The sequence below is a fragment of the Cupressus sempervirens genome, chromosome 9, assembly GCF_028749045.1.
Source record: "Cupressus sempervirens isolate cs-2001-9-10 chromosome 9, ASM2874904v1, whole genome shotgun sequence".
Taxonomy (NCBI): domain Eukaryota; kingdom Viridiplantae; phylum Streptophyta; class Pinopsida; order Cupressales; family Cupressaceae; genus Cupressus; species Cupressus sempervirens.
The window spans coordinates 218,880,063-218,896,412 of NC_143126.1; the positions used below are offsets into that span (position 1 = coordinate 218,880,063).

The following is a 16,350-nucleotide window of genomic DNA, read 5'->3' on the forward strand; positions in this document are numbered from 1 at the left end:
ACTATAACTGTATAGGATGTTCTTGACACTTCTGCTCAGAACATCAATCCATTAACTACAGAGGATCTCAAAAGAATCCTTGACCAATCTACGCAACAAACAAGATTATGTGCAAATCCAGTATTGGTCAGTATGGATGAATTACAAAAACTAGTAGAAAACACAATTAGAGATAAGGTGAATCCACAAGAACCACCTTCCATCATCTCTACAGCTACTAGTGGTCAACTTCAAATGTCAACAGTTGTTTCAACAGACATAGTTGACACCACAATTCAGAAGCCGAGTGCAGCAGCAGACAAAGAAACAGAACTAATAGGGCAGACTATTACATCTGATCCTACAACACAAACTCAAGGTGCACTTCCTAAGATTACAATAATTGCTCAAAGTAGACAATGGGAGGAGAAAACAGAGGAAACCTCTAAAGAGCAGGAGGCAATACAAACATTGATAAATTTGCCTACCTCGGGGACTCCTTCACAAAAGCCATTACAAATATCAGCACCAGGATCAAGCTGTACAAAAGTTTCAAGGGTACTTTACTACGGAGACCCTGAACTAGATGAGGAGATAGTCATACCAAGTTATGACTCAAAAACAATAAACATTGATCAACTTAACGAGGTGCAGGAAGCATTAAACTGAAGAAAGAGGTAAGAGATACTCAGGAAGGAGCATCAACAGAAACAAACTTTACATGAAATTAAAGACATATTTATGGATGCCTTTAGTATTCAGTCACCGGATGAGTCCAAGCATATCATAGAACAATTATCAGATATTGTTGAACAAGTGACAAATGTAGACCTAGAGACAAATGCAAAACTCATGGAATGGTTTGAAAGAAAATTTCAAGGAAAAGTTAATGAGAAAATATCTAGTGAAATAGCACTTTCACGGATTGAATTGGCAAAGGTCATTGACAAAGTGAAAAAGGTACTTGAGAATATATTCTCATTGTACAAAAAGTTGTGTGACTTCTCATACTTCACACAAGAAACCAGCCAAAAGATAATAAGCCTGGAGAGAAATTTGAATATTTCTAGCATGCAGCTACCAAAAGATCCAGCTCAAAGTGAGAAGCATTTTGCTCAAACACTTCACACTCAGAAAGAGATAGCTGTATTAACAGCAGAAGAGGCTACCATTAAGGCCAAACTATTACAGCTCCAATCCTTCTTAACCCCACATTTGGAAGTCCTCCATAAAGAACAAGCCTATGCTAAAACTGTTCTCAAGAAAGACCTTAATCTTTCTACTTCGGAAGGACTTATTCACCTTGCTGTAGAGACTGCCCTCCAGCATAAATCATTGGAGATTGCTTTGCATAATTGGGATGCAACTCTCAGGATGATTATGGAGGTAAACAACACATTTTTGGCAAAATATGGTCTTAACCCTTAAAACCCTTTGACATAAGTATCAAAAAGGGGGAGACAAGATAAAAGGGGGAGACAAGATAAAGGGGGAGACAAGAATGAAGGAGATGAGAGAATGGGGGAGATTAGATAAAAAGGTAGAGCATGATATACAACATCAAATTTTAGTCACCAAGATAGCACAAATAATGGCACAATCAACTCAGGGGGAGTTACAATAATTTTGAGGTATATATATTGTAAATTACAAAATTTTGATTAAGGTTTTTAAACCTCTGTATGTACACTGAGCAGATTAGTAAATGTACTCATAAGGTCAGTTAAGTGTTTTTGTCACTCATGTCAAAGGGGGAGATTGTTAGCCTCAAAATGGTTTTTAACACTTGAGTGCCAACATACTTAACCACTTTCTTCATTGGAGCCAAGTACACCATGTATGCCGAGTGATCTTCAGGTGCTGAGCAGCCTTCAGGTGTTGAGTGAAGATCATGTGCCGAGTGAAGATCAAGTGCCGAATGACTTTAGGTGCTAAGCATGAAATAAGTACTGAGTGGTATTTGAGTGTCGAGTCATATACGATGCCGAGCAATACAGAAATACAACAGGAGCCGAGTAAGCCAATTTGTTACATGTGTCGAGCATCAGGAATCAGTAAGTGCCAAGCAACACAGAATGCACATATGAGTTTGTAACTTTACAAATGCAGATGTAAACCGTTTTCATGGCCGACATATGACGAATCTCGAAGGATTAAAAAGTTAAGAATGAATCTTTCGTTCTTCCTATGCAATCTACATGCAGCCAATAAGAAAAATGGAGAAGGCATGCAACCAATAGTAAATGTGCAAGGAATGAGCGGGAAACAGAGATTCAATATGGATCGTAGATCCATACCTAACCCTAAGTCTTTGAATGTCTTTATAAGGAATACTAAATCTCATTATATGTGTGGATGGACGAGGGTGTGTAAGGAAAACTATTTTCAGAGTGAAGAGTATAAGATCTCAGAGGATCAAGGTCAGAGAAAGCAAATCAAGTGCCTGTATTTAGCAATCAAAGGATTGTAAGCTATCAGGTTTATTATACCTAATACTCTCTAGCAATTGTATTAGAAAGAAAACCCTATGGTGATAGGTTAGCTTAACAGCTATTTTGTAGATCCTATAAATAGGTGATTAAATCCTTTAATAGGGTAACACTTCATGTAAAGTGTTTGAAATACTTTAATCAGGTCACTATTGATACAGTGTAAAGCCTTTAATAGGGCAGACCATCAGAAGTGGTTAAACATTATTACTGAAGTAATTTTTGTGGGTATCATCCCCACCCTAGTTTTACCTTCTTATTCCTAGAGGGTTTTTGGGTTACCAAAATCTCAAGTGTTATGTGGTGATGCATATGTGTTTTTTCATAATTGTTTGATGTGTTTATATGCATGCAATCTACTTTCAGTTAAAAGTTTTAATGGTAAAGGTACAATACTTCTGATTCAGCACCCCCCCTCTCAAAAGCATTATTCCTATTTGAATATTCCAACAAGAAGCACTACCACCTGACCTCATGAAACCTAAATGGTTCACTCTCACCATGTTGAGGAGATTAACCTCAATGCAAACATGTTTTTGAGGGTGAGCATTGAAAAACTTCTCGTGTTCCTTGGTAACAACTTTTCCAGGAGTGTTGGTAGTGGACTCAAGAAAAGGCCAACATGGTAAGGAAAGACTAGGAAACTCAACCCAAATAGGAACCTTGAGCTTAAATTATTATCAGAGACTATAAAGTCTCGTGACCACCTTTGAAACACAGGCAAGGAGGCATGAATCGACAAGGGCCATTGCCAAAAACTGCATCAACCTAGGACGGGTTAGCAAAGCGAAATAAAAAAAACCTTTGGTACGATTTTCCATAGCTTCAAGGCGAACTCTGGAGGAGTCCAGATCTTGGTAATCCATTCTTTGAGCATGGCTTCAAGAGGAGTTTTACCCACAAAATAACCTATCAATGTATGTTGTTCTAACCATTCACTTGCAACGTCAAATTCTTGCAGAGGAAGGATAATATAAGGATTACCTCGTGAAAGACCTTCGAGACAAACTTGCAAGGATGTTTGTTCAATGGAGGCGCCATGGCTATTTGAAGAAGCAACGTAAACACCAGTATGAACTACTAGGTCACAACTGGCTGGGGTCATTATAAACTAGCCCTAAAAAACTCCCGCACTAAATGTAGTATGATAGAAGGAAATCATAGATAGAGAGCCGTACACAGGAGACACATGAAACTGTAGCAAAGAGAAAAACCCAAATCCATCGTTCAACTAAATATATTTCAATATTGAATTTTCTTTGTTAAATTTCCATTAAATTAAATCATTAAATTATCTTTTAATTTGATTTAATTATAATTGAAAATCACCACACACCCACAAGATCAAATACGACAACTCAACTGAAGACAAAGAACATAATCAAACTCTAGGGTCAAAATCACAAACTTAGATACTTGTCCTACTTTCTAGGACAATTGATTTGAGGTTTAAGATTTGGACTTAAGGATTATCTCCCCTCTTTTACCATTGAGATACTATGATAGGGTACACTCATCGTGGCAATTCAGGGAAGTCGATACCTGGTACTTGTAATCTGCAAAAAATCTCAGCATGTACATACATATATAATTTTAAACTAAACAGGCAATGACGAGAATTGGTGCATCGTGTAGATCCTGACTAGCAGGTGACTACATATCCCTCCCTCAACCACATCAAAAACATCATACATAGAATAAAACATACAGGTACACCATACACATGTAAGTATGAGGTAAGTATCCATAGAAACTACATATAAATCATTCATCTAACTAACATCATGAAATAACTGAAATCACTATATGAACATACATGTATCATCATCAAAATAATCATGAACACAGGAAATAAATAACTAACTCAACACATATATCAACTGAATATGAAATCTATTTAGTCAAATCCGGTAACCAAGTACCACTAATCATAAAACTTGCTTAAAAGAATTCGACAATCTAACATGAAAATTCAACTAGGGGTAGGCATTACATCCACCCCTCTAGACTTAGGCTTACTCCTGGAAGCCTACAAGAAAGGTAAAACTCTAGCACTCACTATGTGGGTCCCATTGAACCCTTTGCCCCTTTAGGAGGATAAGACTTAACTACAAACATCCAAGCAAGAACAACAAAAACGATCACAAAGTTAATCAAAGGCATACCACCTTAAAGCACAATCATAAGAAAACATGTTTGAAATCCAACTCGAGTTATTCAAGTTTTGATTTTTTCTATATTTCAAGAAATCAAGTCTAAAGTTCAAAGTGTTCAAGTTGCAATAGATACATAACATTGTTTAAGTTTCTTTTCAATTTAACTTGTTGCTTTCCAATATACCTAGAGGTCTCAATGTAGAAACTTAGGCTTTGATGCCAGCTGTAATGCCCTGCCAGGGAATCGAGAAGAAATTAACCCAAAGTTTCACTAAGTTTGTCAAATAATTTTTTTTTAAAAGATAACAAGCAACAAGAGATAACATAGATATAATAGTGGAAGCAATAACTCACAGACAGACAACCATAATAAATAAATTACATCTCTTAAGGGTCCCATGACATTGAATCACATTTAAGTTTATTAATATAAAATGTAACACGTAACCCAAAATTCACATCATGGAATAATCATAAGTACGAATCCATTTAAATAATATACAATTACAAATGATGCGATTTGGCATAACTAGAATGCATAATCATCTATTGTACAAATAATAGGGTATGAAAAGCTCAAAGAATATACATCATAAATAAATACATCATCTCGTAAGATCTCTGAAACCAAATACAATACAACAAAGTATAATCACCCAATAGAATACAAGATTAGAAAGAAAAGAACAACTGCACAGGTACACCCAACAACAGCATCCAATGGACATATCTCAATGGTATAAGTACGAAGCACTACCACCTGACCTCGTGGAACCTAAATGGCTCACTCTCACTATGTTGAGGAGATAACCTCAAGTCCCAAATGAACATAAAAACACAAGTCAAAACTAACATCTAGGTCAAGGAAACACCTAAAAGTAGACTATCTCAAAGGGTACCAAGAACACAAGTATCATCTAATCCTAGAGGCAACAAAGACACATAAAAAATCTACTATGTAAGTGGGCATGTGTCATTGCATGAGCCAACTTTAAGGTTAACCTAGCGGCCTCTCTAGACTCTGACCCTCTATTGTTTGGTGTCTGTATGTGACATCGATATCCTTTCATACAGACAAGGCATACTAACGAAGCAAGGTCATAACCAAGGATTCTCTCTACTCCCATCCTAGCCTGTACTAGCACTCGAGGCGTGGGCGAGAGAAATATTGATTCTTATTAATTCATTTTATCCCCATTTAATGAAATGTTATCACTTATTAAAAATAACTTACAATGGGTTACCCAGGGAGCCACTCTGGGCTCTGACCTCCATTGCAAGCCACTTCCCAACGTACACATAGATTACCTACCCTAAGCTTATAAAAAGTACAACTCATTAAGCCACAATTTTTACCTTAGTTCTTTGCAAGAAACTAGAAAGCACATATAGATAAAACATAGTAATCACCTCAGTCCTATACAAGCAATTGGAAAGCATCAAAAGATAATTGATCAAAGACTCAAAGGCTACACCAAAAAAGTCACACCATTCACCTTAGTTCTACACAAGAAACTAGAAAGCGTTACAATAATTGATCAAACCTTATCATAGACAACACGTGACACATCACCATGGTCAGGTATAAAAGATCGTGGACATAACATCATCATGACATCACCAAAACAGAACTTCAGGCCTTTAATATTTTGAACTTTCTGAAGTGTAACTAATATTTTGAACTTTGGTTGACCTTGTTTGAACCTCGATGCCACAGGAGTCTGATGAAGAGTGCCATGTGAGCAAAAATGATGTTGTTTTGGCTAGCTCTCAGACTGGAAATGGCACATTTATATCTCATGGAAATAGTACTAAGGTCACAACTTTGAGTGGGGATAAAGCAACACCATCTATAAATTCCTCAGAAGCTATTGCTCCTCCATATGCAATTTCTGCCATGGTTGAGCCATCTACAAAATTTTCAGGGTTTACCTGTCCTGTTTCTTCAGCTGCTACTAATTTCCCAGAACCACCGACCCCAACGGTAAGACCATCACTTTTGTTTAAAGGTTCTACACAGCCTGTGACAGACAATATTGCTCCGACTTACAATTTTGGTTCAACAAGCACTAGCAAAGGGCCTGTTTTCTCATTCTCCAAAAGCATATGTACTGACATAGATACTTCCAAGCCAGAATTTGATTTCAAATTTGAAAGCAAGCCTGAAGAAGCTTTCAGGTTTGTCTCTACTTTGCGTGCGATCTTTAATTTTCTTATTATTCTTTATCGCTATTTTGGTTGCGGATATTATTGATGCTTGGTCCTCAATGATCGAACTGTGAAAGTAGTTTTTGTGTGCTAAAAACACAATTCTTTTGTCCTACATGGTAGAACATTCGTGACAATTTCAGATTTGTTGCAGCAGTACTGCTATAGCTACAGCTGTGTCCACTTTGCCCATTCAAACTTCATCGGGATCATCAGAACCTTTGGCTTCAGTCTCTAAAGTTGCGTCGGACTCAGTATTCTCAGGCATGTAAACTCAGTGTTCATTTTTTCTGAATCTAGATCTATGGGGATGTAAAATTTAAGGCATTGGGCTCTTGCCTATTCTTTAAGTTGAAACATAGATTAAATTTCATGTGCGTGACTCTAAACAAGCAACCTTTACATAAGTTGAATTTTGGGTATACAATTATCAACATGCTGAGAAAAATCCTATAACTGCTTTAGGCTACTTAAGAGATGAAACTTGTTCTAATAGCTCTTTTTATATATTTGGGAACTATAATTTATTTATTTTCACTAATTGCTTCTTGTTTGTTTGGCAGGGAATTTGTCATCTGTTTAAAGTACAAGTAGCAAATTGTCTACTTCTATTATTGCACTAGCTGCCTCGGGTGTCAAGGTATCTAGTGGAGCTGTTTATAAGACTGACGGTAACAGTTCAGTGACATTTTTTCCCTCCTGGAACAAGCTCATCGGTAACGTTTGGTAGTACAAGACCTATATTTAACTCAAGTCCGTTGATCCTAAATTTAGGCAGCATTATGCAATTACTCTTTGTAGCAGAAGGAATTGGCAACTTGAGAAAGGATGTGACTTGCAGCCATCCCCGAATCAACTACTTGCCATGTTATCCACCATCCGATATGGTTAACATTAACATTTATTAATGTAGCCCTATCCAACTTTGTCCTTGTTTTGCTAAAATGTTGGATTTTAAAGATTGAAAAGGACAAGGCTTAGCATTCAAAATAAAGGTGCCTGATTGCTATTCATTTTTCAATGGGCTTTAATGGGCCATCCTTGTGCTACATCATTAGGGACACTCTTATTGGCCTTAGCACATACCATTGGGGATTTGAGATGTTTTTAGTGTTCCGCACCTTTGTCACAGTGGGCATAAATCTCAAGATGCTCCTTGATAGAACCTCAAATCAGGTTTCTTAATGAATTGCAGTTGTGATGCACACCCAGTCAAATATGTAAAAACGTTGTCTACATTAAGAGCAGCAGGAAGCAACTCAAATCACAAATGTGTTGTAGTGACTTATGCAGCAAATTTTTTGATAATTTTGGTTTGAATTGGATTTGTTTTGCTGTTATTGCAATTTGGGCATAAGATAGGAATTGGGGTAGTCCAGAAGTAGGACAATATGGATACAATTTCAAGGCCATTTCGGGCTTACAATATCAATCGGTGGATGTTTTGATATGGAACATTGTGCTCATCATTTACCAGATAATTTCACATGTTAGTGGTTTTTATGTATTCAAAGAATTGTACTTTATTTATTTGTCACTAATTGCTGCTTGTTTGTTTGGCAGAAGACTTGTCATCTGTACCAAGTTCAAGTAGCAACTTCTCTACAGCAACTTTCAGAACGCCTGCCTCAGGAATCAAAGCATTTGATGGAGCTTTTATTAAAACTGATGGTAACAATTCATCAACATTTTTGCCTCCTGGAACAAGCTCTTCTGTAACATTTGGTAGTACAAGCCCTCCATTATTTGGATCATCTGGGGTTGCTTCGGTATCAAGTGGTTCAATCAGCCCATTTGGCTTGACTGCATCAAGTTTTTCTAGCTCTGGCAGTTTGTCTTCTGTTGGCCTCAGTACCAATCCATTTGGCGTAAATACACCTGCTCCATTGTTTTCTTCCAGCACTGCAGCAAGCAAAACTGCCACTACAACCACATTTGGTGCCCCACGTAACCCTTCATTAGGGTCAAGAATCACTTCTTTTGGTGGGAGCAGTGTTCCTTCATTTGGTTTAAGTAGTACTCCTCAGTTTGGTTCCAATGCATCTGTTTCATTTGGATTGAGCACCACGACGCAGTCCAACACCTCTTCTGTTTTTGGATTGAGTACCACTTCACAGTTTGGCTCCAATTCATCTTCTTTATTTGGATCAAATAGCAGTTCTCAGTTTGTTTCGAACACCTCGTCTTCACCAGTCTCAAGTATGATTTTTGATGAAAATACTACATCTCGTTTTGCCACAGGTTCTAGTCCTTCATTTGGTTCTGGCAGTGCTCCAATATTTAATTCTGGAAGTACATTCGGATCAGGCAACTTATCATTTGGTGTAAACAGTAATTCATTTTCTTCTTCCAGTACTACAGCTTTGGGTGCAAGCAGTGCCTCCTTTAGTTCCGCCAGCAGTTCACCTTTTGGTGGAAGCATTGTTTCCTTTGGCTCCAGTAGCCTTCCAGCATCTGGTGGAATCAGTGCTTCCTTCAGCTCCGCCAGCACTTCACATTGTGGTGGTAGCTTTGCTTCATTTGGTTCTAGTAGCCTTTCAGCATCTGGTGGAAGCATTGCTTCGTTTGGTTCTAGTAGCCTTCCAGCATCTGGTGGTAGCAGTTCTCTATTTGGCTCTGCTAGCACTCCAATGTTTAGTTCAAACAGCAACCCACCTTTTGGTGGGGCACAGTTTTTTGGGGCTTCCAGTGCAACTTCCTCGTCACAATCATTGGGAACCTTATTTGGATCTGGGTTTGGTAGTACTCCAGCTATGGGCTGCACAAGATTTTCTTTTTGAGGATCTGTTGCTGCAAGCAGTGGCTCATTTCCTGTTGGAGCCTCGAGTGGTACCACACTTGGTACATTTACATTTGGTTCCAAGGACACAACAACATTGGCTCCACAATCAATATTTGGGTTGACAAATTCAAATCCTACTTTTGGTACACCCACAGCAACACCACCCACCGATCAGATGGAAGACAGTATGGCAGAGGATCTTACACAAGCGCCTGCTCCACCTATCTTTGGTGGACAGTCAGCTTCATCAACCCCAGGATTTACATTTTCTTCTCAACAAAGTGCGCCACCAAAATTTATGTTCAATTCCCAACCAAGTCCACAAGTAGCTAATCCTTTTGTAGCTGGTGGTCATGGCACATTTACTCCAGCAGCAGGGGCACTTGAGTTTTCTGGCAGAAGTTTCTCTCTTGGAGCGATGAGTGAAAAACCTGGTCGTAAGTTTGTAAAGGTAAAATGAAATAGAGGAAGAAAAAGGTAGATTTGAGCATCTTTTGGAGCTAAAGAGCTGCTAGATATAATGTATTACTTGTGCTTTCTTGGCATGTTCAGGTCTTGAGGGTTAAAAGATGGACATAATGGTCTAGTATTAACTGACAAATTTTAAAAGAAATCGGCAAAATTTCTCACTAAATTAGTTGTAATCAAATTATAATTGCCATGCTTATTGTGTTTTAGGATCTGAAAAAAAGCCATAATTATTTAATCCCCTTTTCACGTTTTATGAAAATTAGTAAGGACTTGTGATTGTGGTTGTGCACATGGCAATAATGATCAACATTTATTAGTTGGTGAGAATGACAAGATCTGAGAACAAAAAGAATTGCATACATGGATTGTACACCTATATTATTTTGACAACCTATGGTATACAGACCATAGTTTAAACAAACAAGGGATCTGCTAAGGCTTACTCATAAGGTGATGATGACAATGAGAACTTTTAATGTCATTTACTCTGGATGACTGCAGTTTGTGCCTACTACCAGCAGGCAATGTATTGGATTCATAGCATGCCTAATCCTTTTCTGGACTATTATGCAGATCTGTCTTGGGTTCTTTGCTAGCTGCCATTTCCTACTTGCAAATCAGATTTTGGTTCACTTATCAGATCATTGTCCTATCTAGAGTTACACGTAGGTTCTACAATGGTTGCATTTTGTTTATACCCCTGCATTTTAAAAATTAGAATATTCTTCGCGGTATTCTTTATTTTTTATTTCATCTATCCTGTCTCGGTATCTTCTGATTGGTTGTTAAATGACTAATAGTGGTGGGGTTAAAATGTGATGATTGTATCATGAGGGGTTTATATCTATGTAATCAATGTCTATAATCTAAGTTGCTGATTTAGAAGCGGGTTTGAAAATGGATGCCGGATTCTAATGTTGAATGATTTTGTTTCTTCTGGATGCAAATGTGGAAGGAAGCACACATGATTGTGTCTATATATGTTATATATATGAAAATAAATGTAAGAAATATACAAAAACAAATCACTTGCTAGTATGATACTTAACCATTGATGAAGATTTAAGATATTTCATATGTGATAGTTCAACGTAAAATAATAAACTTCAGAGACAAAAATGTTCAAATCAAAATTCAGAAATATGTTCGAAGTTATCACCAATTTCTCATTTAAGATTTTAGCAAAATCAAAACTTAGTCTATGGTTGAAGATTCAATCAACAGATCAAATTCTGAATCATAAGGTTTTGCAAGAAAATGCACATTCTCATCATCTTCTTCAGATGTTGCAAATTCAAGATCATTTGAACAAAAAATGATTCCACTTGTGCTAGATGCACGATGCATCATTTTATCATCATCTATGAGTGAAGTAAGATCATGAAGTGCTGCATCCAAATTTCAACACTTAGGGGCTACATCTCAAAACCTAGCTGCTGCTTGTATTGATCTTTCTTATGTAACAAAAGACAAGTTGGTGCGGATGTAGATTGAGATCTTAGCTTTCTTGGATTCCAACGAGTTGCTCTTCATTGAATGGATATATGGATATATGAGCAACCTTAATGATGAGATCTCTCAAGAATTGAAACCTAGCTTCCCAATCTGACTTTTGCCTACTGAACACCTTAAACCTTGCACTTGTTATCACATCATCATCCCAATTTGCTACTTGACTTTTTACAAACTCACCCACTACAGTCCCCATTAATGCTAGTAAGGCTAAAACAATTCAATCTCTGTTTTGTTGACAGTTTCATACCCAATAACTAAAATTCACTTCGAAGCCCTTTCTTCTCAAGCTAAAGCAGATTGAGAGATGAATATATCGATCAGAGCACAAGTTAACTAGAAAGATTATGAACACCTGGCTTCATGATTTCGTTTCCTAGCCTTCTTCGCTGGCTTTGCAACTGTTACCTAATTGAGAAAATCAACGAAGCAGTAAGTATCTGCAAAACAACGGTTGAACAACCACATAACTATACCAGTGAATGAAGCTAATGAGAATTCTAATGGACTTTATAGTCTATATTTTGATATTAGGTCAACACTACAAACAAAGGAGCTTTAAAATAGAAATAAAACTATCATGTACAAATAATAAAAGATATTCAATGGAAGGGTGCACAAGAACAAAATTAATTGAATGACAATTTTAAAAATAACTTGTATCTTGAACTTAGGACCTTTATCAGGACCATCAATAGTATTGCCATCAAGTTCTTTGATTGCTTTATCAAGGTTCTGTTACAAAACATATGATACCCATTCAACAACGAACCACAAAATATGCACCGTCCGCACTCAACAAAGAAACCAAGCATAACAACCATTATAGAACGTGAAAAAATAAGTCAAAAGAATACATCAGACATCAAATGTGTTAAAAAATGTTGCAGTTTTATATCAATCAAACTATGGCATAAAAAGAGAACAAAACATACTTATGACAAATTATTGTTGTGACATTTGATTTTATACTTATAGCACGTGTCAAGAAGTGAACAAAGGCAACAGGCACATTACTCTTTCTCGATATAGCAACTCTTTCTAACTGCAACCACACACAAATATCTCAACAAACTAGCTAAGAAAATTGTCGATTGTCAAATTTTCATTTTATAATAAAGAATGAAGAAAAAACTATACCTTCCCAAAAGGTTCAAACAACTTTCTTAAAAAGTCTCCATTAACATTGTTTGGAAGATTATTGACAAAAGCCATTATAACTTGTATTTCAAAAAGCAAATCATATCAAATTAGAAACACATGATAGTTGATACAAAATTATTTGTCTCAATCATTTATGAAAAGCATATAGCCTAATATGAGACCTTGAAACACATAACGCAAAGCAAAAAGTGTTTAGTTCACTTTCAATCCAGTCCACTATAGGATGCCACTTGTGTCCAAGCTGAAAGTCTTGTTTGCTCCCAACTTGATAGGTTTAGTTTGAGGTTCACTTGGTTTCGAGAATCCTTTCATATTCTTTACTTAACAAGGCCAACCATGTGAAGGTGGAAGCTCATTTGGCCTCTCCCCCCCTATAATCACTCTAAATTCCCCATTAACAACTAAGTAAATATTTCATTCATTCATTTTAGAAGTATATCATTGAATCATTATGATCACATAATATTCGTCAACATGATGTATAATTAAATAATACATATAAACATTCATCAATAATTTGTGAACACATCAATCTATTCACATAACATTCATTAACATGACATATAATTCATTAATACCTATAAATATTCATCAATAATTCGTGAACATGTCAATCATTATAATCACCTAACAATATTCAATAACATGAAATAAAATTTATTAATAAGCAACATTCATTAGCACGACACACAATTAATTAATACGTATAAATATTAATCAATAATTTGTGAATACATCAATCATTATCTTCACATAACATTCATTAACACGACATATAATTCATTAATACCTATAAACATTCATCAATAATTCTTGAACACGTCAATCATTATAATCACATAACAATATTCAATAACATGACATTAAATTCTAATATTGTGGATGAGATTTCTACTTATGTAGAGGATTTCTCCTCTATAGCTACCATTTTTTGTTTTAGGGGTTTTTGGCCCTCTTTATTGGATCTGCATGCTTGGATTTCCAAATTTTGGGAGCCTATCATTTTAGATTTAGTCTAGATTTTCCTTGTGGCAAGAGGCTTTCTCATTGTGAAATTTGCTACTACTGATGATCAAAATGCCATCCTTCGACATGGTTTCTCTTGGGAGGAGAGGTTCCCCTTGATGGCCAAACCTTGGTATGTGAATTTTGATTCGTCGATTGAATCCTTTAACAATATTGCTTTGTGGGTAAGGTTGCCTAATCTTCCCCTTCACTTATGGCTGGATTCTGTCCTGGAGGCTATGGGGGAGGCCCTTGGAGATTTTTTACTCGTTGATACTGTGTCTTCCAGTGTGTTTTAGACGACGTATGCTCGCATTCTTGTGGAGATAGACATCTCCAAGGGGCTCCCAAAAATGATCAAGTTGGCCTCTCCTAATGGCTCTTGGATTCAGCTTCTTGATTATGAGGGTATCCCCTTCAGATGTAGGAAATGCCATAAGACCGACCACCTCATTGCACGTTGCTCCTTTGGAAAGGTTAGATCGAAGATGTCACCTTCTTGGTGGAAGGGGGTTTTGGATGATCACTACACTGTTTAGAAAGCTTCCTCTGTTGGGGATGGGTTGGTTGATTCTTCTCAAGATTCTTTGGTGGCAGATTTTGTTGTTGTTCCTCATGACTTAAATGTTTCCCTATGACAGGGGCAATACAGATTCAGATGTTGCAATTGTTGATTCAGTTGTTGCCCCTCATGTGGCTCTATCTCTAGAGGGAGCTGTTGCCCCTCTTTCGTCTGGTGGTGGTATTTCTTCTCTGGCTAAGAGGATTTTGGGGGCTAGTTGTGGTGTGGATGACTTTGCTTGGAAGAAGGCTGATGGGAAGGTGGAGGATGGATGGACAACAGTAAAAGGAAAAAGTGTCAATCCCTCCAATCGAACATTTGATATGTCTGTATGTTCTCAAAAGATGGGATCGAAATGTAAATCTTGAGGCTCAGATTTCTTATCTTGCTGTGCACCTGGTCTTTCTGAGGCTGTCCCATATTGTTTTGTTTCTCCTAGTCTTTTTGGCTTGTTGTCTTGTTGTTTGACATAGTTCTGGATTAAATGCTTTCTATTGCAACCATGGGGTTTTAGGATCCTGTTTAGGTGGTAGCAGGGCACTTTGTTTGCTGTGAGGCCACCTTGGTCACCTTGTTTTGGCGGGCAACCTGTTTCACCTTAGGATTGTCATTTTTTATGTTTGGGCTTCATTGAAAATTATATGATTTGTAAAAGGTTTCAGGAACCCTTCAAAAACTATTTTCCTTAATAAAAAACAAGACATTAAATTCATTAATAAGCAACATTCATAAAAATTCATCAACACATTCATCACCAAACAAGGATTTTAACATTCATTTCTTCTTTTATTTTTTCTTTTGTTGAAGATAAAGGCTTATAGGCATATCATAACTATCTTCAACATTCTCCTGTGGCTCTTGTGGTTCTGATCTTATGACATGTGAGGCTTCCTCTTCTTATTTCTAGGACAAGGCTGATGCACCCATGCAATAAGAAACAAATGGGTTTAATTCTAAACATTTTTTTAATGTTACAAGTATTTCATTAATCCAAAGAACATAACAAAGATTTTTCTTTACCTGATCATGCCACATCATCTACTCTCATATTTTGTTCAACCCTAACCTCAACATGCTCAACACTAACATCACGCTCTCTTCTTTCCCCCTACTAAAGTGCTTCTTCTATCCAAATGAGTAAGGTCCTTTGAAGGAGCAGGCCCCACAACTTCCTTAAGACCTTCCTTGGGGATTTCCAAAAGAGCTTGGTTCTTAGTAGGAGAAAGCACCTCAACTGTCACCACAACAGACTCTTTAGAACGATCTTTCTTTTCCCCCATTGAAGAACAACTACTATTCAAATGGGCCATGTCCTTAAGAGGAACAGGCCCCTCTACTCCCACCACTGTCTCTTTAGGTTGGGCTTTTTTGACCCAGATTTTCTTGCTCTTCTTAGCATTCTTATTAGCTTTACCTTTCAATAAAGGACATTTCTTAGCCCAGTGACCCACTTTCTTGCAATGGAAGCAAGCAAAAGGGATAGATTCATATTCAATCCTCTGGTCCCAAACCCCAAGTTTAGATTTAAGAGCAATAGATTTCGGGAGGTCTATCCCACGGGATACTCCAACACAAAACTTGCCAAAGTTCAATCTCCTCCTAGAAACCGTCATCGGGTCTAAAGAGAGAAGTTCCTCGAAGGTGTTGGCTATGCCTTTGAAAACATCTTCCATCCAGAACTCAAGAGGGAGACCATGAAGTTTCACCCATACAGGAGCTTGAGTAGTTGAATCATCCAAGGAGTAAAGATTGGGGGCCCATTTCTGCAGTAGCATGGTATGCTTCCCCATAACCCAAGGGCTACTACACAAAATATCTCTCTTATCCTCATCAAAAGAGAAAAAAAAAGAAAGATAGCCTTTAGCCATAGCAGAAATACCCACTTGACCCTTCAAACACCATTTTCTCTGCACAAAAGCTTGCACATCTTCAATATTAGTTCGTGCACCAATGAAATGCCCAACCAGGGTAGACTCCATACAAGAGATGTTTCTATCAATAATTTGATCAAGAATCTCAATA

General features: G+C 37.2%; 1 pseudogene; it reads left to right on the forward strand.

Annotated features, from left to right (window-relative positions):
* Positions 1–6,332: 6,332 nt before the first annotated feature.
* LOC149538296 (uncharacterized) lies at positions 6,333–10,248 on the forward strand (annotated as a pseudogene).
* The last annotated feature ends 6,102 nt before the right edge of the window (positions 10,249–16,350 follow it).